Source organism: Oncorhynchus nerka, linkage group LG27 (assembly GCF_034236695.1).
Source record: "Oncorhynchus nerka isolate Pitt River linkage group LG27, Oner_Uvic_2.0, whole genome shotgun sequence".
Lineage (NCBI taxonomy): Eukaryota > Metazoa > Chordata > Actinopteri > Salmoniformes > Salmonidae > Oncorhynchus > Oncorhynchus nerka.
The window spans coordinates 56,681,032-56,687,320 of NC_088422.1; positions in this window are offsets into that span (position 1 = coordinate 56,681,032).

Here is a 6,289-nt window from a genome sequence, read left to right on the forward strand (position 1 = left end):
ATTACAGCAGTATGTACCGGTATGTTAGCTAGCTACCTAACGTTAGTTGGCTACTTATACATCAGACTTGCCAGTATATTAACTATAGGCTATACAACGTTTATTGACTTGATTATTCCCGTCATTCTTAGCTTAGCTAATTGGTATAGTCGTTGTGCGTTCTCAATGGACATTCTGGTGCTTTCGTAAATTCGCTCTGGCTACCTGCTCCGATTTCAGAGCACTCACGTCTGAGTGTATAATGAATAATAATGAATTTACAAGCGCTCAACACCCGTTGAATACGGCTGGTGTCAGTAAATGTCGACAAAAAAAGCACAATTAAATTGTTGCTAGCAGCACAGTTAGTCATAAACGCTCTGGATGACATAAAAACAGCTTTGCTATTGTTAGTAAAATGGTCAGAGTGGTCTCATTTGTGTCTGGAAGTAGTCAGACGCTCAAATCAACTGTACTCCTCGGCCCGAGCGTCCAAGTGTGCGCTCCGAGAGCGAAATGCTCTGAATTTACAAAACGGACAAGCTGACAACGCTCTGAATTTACGAGCCACTCTGGCACTCCACATTAAATTTACGAACACACCCGAAGTTATAAGATGTCTAACTAGTAATGTGTTATGTTAAATAGCTAAAAAGAGGTTACATAGCAATAGCATCAACTTCCTGTACAGGCGAAGAGCTAGTTCGCTCAACTGAAAGCATCCTGTTCGCTAACAGTATACTAAAATTAACTAATAGTATATACTCATTAAGTATGTAGTATACAGTATGTTGGTATGGGTATTTGAACACAGCTGTATACTTTGAATACGGAGGAGGAATGGAGGGAAAAGAGAGGCAGAGGAGGTCTAAGAGAGAGAGGGAGAAAAAGGGTGAGCTTGAGTTGGTTAAAATGGGAGATGGTAGAAAGTGTGAGCTAAAGACAGCAGGAGAAATGGAAGTGAATGTGGGCTTAGTATCGCAAGTGGTATGTGTTTCAGGGTGGGTGAACACGGAGTTGGGTGTTGTGGAATCGGTGAGAGTAACCAGAAGTGGTCTTGTGATAATTGTTTGTGTTTGTGCTGGTCAGAGGGAGCAGGCGCTCGGAGTTAAAACGTTTTGAAATCTCACAGTATCTACTTTGCTGTAGCTTTCTTTTATGCATGCTACTTTACTGCAGACATCCGATTGGCCAGTGGTAGGCCAAAAGTGTAATTAATTTGCTCTCTGGGCCCGCCAGGAAGGCAGATTTTGTACGTTCAGACGCCATGCAATGGTTCAAAATGGCAACTGTTCGCCTACCCGGCTGGCAGGGCTGTTGAATCAGGTGCATCTACCGCCAACAGCCCGAGACTAATGAAAAAATATATATTTATCACTTGTTTTTTTTACATCAATGTTTGGAAATTGACTAGGTATACCTTGGAGATCGACCGGTTTGTGACTACTGCTCTAGAAAATTGATTGAAGTTCAATCTCATGCTTCTCTCTTTGGGCTGATACAGTGGGGCAAAAAATTATTTAGTCAGCCACCAATTGTGCAAGTTCTCCCACTTAAAAAGATGAGAGGCCTGTAAGTTTCATCATAGGTACACTTCAATGATAATGACTATGACAGACAAAATGAGAAAAAAAATCCATAAAATCACATTGTAGGATTTGTAATGAATTTATTGGCAAATTATGGTGGGAAATAACTATTTGGTCACCTACAAACAAGCAAGATTTCTGGCTCTCACAGACCTGTAACTTCTTCTTTAAGAGGCTCCTCTGTCCTCCACTCGTTACCTGTATTAATGGATGGCGCCTGTTTGATCTTGTTATCACTATAAAAGACACCTGTCCACAACCTCAAACAGTCACACTCCAAACTCCACTATGGCCAAGACGAAAGAGCTGTCAAAGGACACAAGAAACAAAATTGTAGACCTGCACCAGGCTGGGAAGACTGAATCTGCAATAGGTAAGCAGCTTGGTTTGAAGAAATCAACTGTGGGAGCAATTATTAGGAAATGGAAGACATACAAAACCACTGATAATCTCCCTCGATCAGGGGCTACACGCAAGATCTCACCCCGTGGGGTCAAAATGATCGCAAAATCCCAGAACCACACGGGGGGACCTAGTGAATGACCTGCAGAGAGCTGGGACCAAAGTAACAAAGCCTACCATCAGTAACACACTACGCTGCCAGGGACTCAAATCCTGCAGTGCCAGACGTGTCCCCCTGCTTAAGCCAGTACATGTCCAGGCCCATCTGAAGTTTGCTAGAGAGCATTTGGATGATCCAGAAGAAGATTGGGAGAATGTCATATGGTCAGATGAAACCAAAATATAACTTTTTGGTAAAAACTCAATGCTGAGTTGCATCCAAAGAACACCATACCTACTGTGAAGCATTGGGGTGGAAACATCATGCTTTGGGGCTGTTTTTCTGCAAAGGGAGCAGGACGACTGATCCGGGTAAAGGAAAGAATGAATGGGGCCATGTATCGTGAGATTTTGAGTGAAAACCTCCTTCCATCAGCAAGGGCATTGAAGATGAAACGTGGCTGGGTCTTTCAGCATGACAATGATCCCAAACGCACCGCCCGGGCAACGAAGGAGTGGCTTCGTAAGAAGCATTTCAAGGTCCTGGAGTGGCCTAGCCAGTCTCCAGATCTCAACCCCATAGAAAATCTTTGGAGGGAGTTGAAAGTCCGTGTTGCCCAGCAACAGCCCCAACACATCACTGCTCTAGAGGAGATCTGCATGGAGGAATGGGCCAAAATACCAGCAACAGTGTGTGAAAACCTTGTGAAGACTTGCAGAAAACGTTTGACCTCTGTCATTGCCAACAAAGTGTATATAACAAAGTATTGAGAAACTTTTGTTATCGACCAAATACTTATTTTCCACCATAATTTGCAAATAAATTCATTAAAAATCCTACAATGTGATTTTCTGGATTTTTTTTTCTTCTAATTTTGTCTGTCATAGTTGAAGTGTACCTATAATGAAAATTACAGGTCTCTCATCTTTTTAAGTGGAAGAACTTGCACAATTGGTGGCTGACTAAATACTTTTTTGCCCCACTGTATTTCTGCACTGACTGCTGCACAGCAGTCTCGGGCTACTGCACACGCAATTTAGAGAGAACATTGCTTGGAACTCTGAGCTCCCCCCATTGTTTTCCTATGGAGAGGCATGCTGGTCTATTTTGCCAAACATCTCACAAAGTGTATATTTTTATTTGTCCAAATTGGACACCATTTAAAAAATCAGGATAAAATCCTCTTTCTAGTGACGAGGTTGGGCAGCGTACTTTGTCATCGGTTGCTAGTCCAGAAATAGTCAATGTTGCAAAACATTTTTCTACTTGTGGATGTTTACTTTCTACACAAGTTATTTGTCAGTTTTGTCCTAAGAACAGATTGTAGTGGTAAAATAAAAAGGTAGAAATGTTTGTGCCATTTAGGGGAAATGGAATTCTAAGCATCACAGTCAGAAGAGGCTTAGGGAAGGTTGGTTTCAATTAATTTGCTATGGCTTCGTGGTACTGTTCCAGCTTAGCCAATGTTCTTTTGACAATTTTCAGCTTTGGGTTCATTTTGACTCATTCTATTGTCCAGCCTACTCCTGTTCTGGCCTGGCGCTGGCTGTGGTCTCTATGTGGCCTTTAGCATGTAGCATGCAGCCCTGGGTGTGTGTGCCATTCAGAGAGTGAATTGAATATGTGGACATCTATAAGTACCTAGGTGTCTGGCTAGACTGTACACTCTCCTTCCAGACTCATATCAAACATCTCCAATCGAAAATCAAATCTAGAGTCGGCTTTCTATTCCGCAACAAAGCCTCCTTCACTCACGCCGCCAAACTTACCCTAGTAAAACTGACTATCCTACCGATCCTTGACTTCGGCGATGTCATCTACAAAATTGCTTCCAACACTCTACTCCGCAAACTGGATGCAGTTTATCACAGTGCCATCCGTTTTGTCACTAAAGCACCTTATACCACCCACCACTGCGACCTGTATGCTCTAGTCGGCTGGCCCTCGCTACATATTCGTCGCCAGACCCACTGGCTCCAGGTCATCTACAAGTCCATGCTAGGTAAAGCTTGTTGATAAAAGGATATTAGAAGGGTGAGCCGGTTAAGGATCGATTCAGACCAGGTGTTAAAATTGTACGACAAGCGACAGTTTATTTCAGAGGGAGAATATCTGGTACACGTAAATACGGCTCTTCCGTTAGTTCGTGTTGGAACAGCAGGCAGAGAGAGCGTAAACAGTCAGCACAGCTCTTATATACGTCACAGAAAGTAGGTTGACCCTAGGAAGATCGGATCTCCGGGATTGGTTCAGCTGGTTGTAGTCTGTAGTCTTCCGCCATTGGCTCAGTTGTCTGTCCGTCATCGTAGGATCTTCTTCGGGCACACAGTGTTCGGTTAAAAAAGGGAGATTATGTGTGTAATGTGGGAGCTATCCTGTAGGGGACCCCACAGGCTTTACTGTGAAAATACGTTGCTATGTGTTGTCTCAGTTATAACAATGCAATAGCCATGTATTTAGCAGTAGGTTGGTCTCCTGCATAATAGCAATTCTTTACAAGCTCCGCCTTATCTCAGTTCACTGGTCACGATGGCAACACCCACCCGTAGCACGCGCTCCAGCAGGTGTATCTCACTGATCATCCCTAAAGCCAACACCTCATTTGGCCACCTTTCGTTCCAGTTCTCTGCTGCCTGTGACTGGAACGAATTGCAAAAATCGCTGAAGAATTGCAAAAATCGCTGAAATCGCTTCAAACATCTGCTATCTGAGCAGCTAACCGATCGCTGCAGCTGTACATAGTCTATCGGTAAATAGCCCACCCAATTTTACCTACCTCATCCCCATACTGTTTATATTTATTTACTTTTCTGCTCTTTTGCACACCAATATCTCTACCTGTGCATGACCATCTGATCATTTATCACTCCAGTGTTAATCTGCAAAATTGTAATTATTCGCCTACCTCCTCATACCTTTTGCACACAATGTATATAGACTATTTTTTTTCTACTGTGTTATTGACTGGATAATTAATTAATCCATGTGTAACTGTGTTGTCTGTTCACACTGCTATGCTTTATCTTGGCCAGGTCGCAGTTCCAAATGAGAACTTGTTCTCAACTAGCCTACCTGGTTAAATAAAAGGTGAAATATATATATTTTTTTATAAAAATGTTGAGCCCCCAACTCCTGCTTGTCACTTACTCCATTAAATATCTTAAATATACAGTTGAATGTGTGGTCCGTAGCTTGTGTATATTCCCTTTTCACTGCACAAATATTCTCATTTGTTGTCTCTGCTATAAAATAAAGAGAGGGGAGGGGTCAGATAAGAGGCAAAGAGCTGAGGCTACAGCCAACTACCAAATGATCAGCCAGGCTGCCACACACCTGCAGTACACTCCCCTCCCCCACTTACTTACACTTCAAGGAAGATCGAAGTCTGTATTCACAGGGTAGCATTGCTGATCAAGATCCCTCTACATAGTCAGCAGATGCAGCAGCTGTTTCAACTTTCCATTATAGGTCAAGTCACATGTAATAAGTCATTGTGGAGATGACACAATAGTCTTAATATTTGTGTCTATTGATGGCATTTTAATCATGTGGAATATCATTCTGATTGACTCCTCACACCTGTTTCCTGGGCCACAGTGGACAAAATGATGTTCTTTTAAATCACGCACTCGCCTTTGCAGACCTAAAACTCATCAGTATTGACAACCAACTAAATGTGTGCTTTCAAGGATATAAACAAAGATTTTTTGGGCATTCTTATCAACATTTCAGATAAAGGCCTATTTAATTAAGTTAAATTGCATGTAGTAGCTTTTAAAGTTCTCTGGATGGCAGTAGCGAGTACAATGAGTTCATTTGAGTCCTGATTGTAGAAACTTGAAATGACTGATGACAAGTGTACTACAAACACGCTGCATTAAAGAGGCAGTAGGACACATTAACTTTGTTTGAAAAAGATCATCAGAAAAGTGTTATTGAAATATGACAACAGGAGAAATTCCAGCTCAACAATTGATCTATATACAGAACAAAAATATAAATGCAATATGGAACCAACAATTTACATGCTTCATGAGCTGAAATTAAAGATCCCAGAAATGTTCCATACACATAAAAAGCTTAATGTACATTAGAGACCTTTTAGCATTTCTCCTTTGCATTTTACATTTGAGTAATTTACCTCAGCCCACCCAACTCAATTCCCTTCCAACCACCCACCCTGATTGAAGCATGATATAAATGTCTCATTGGAACCCCT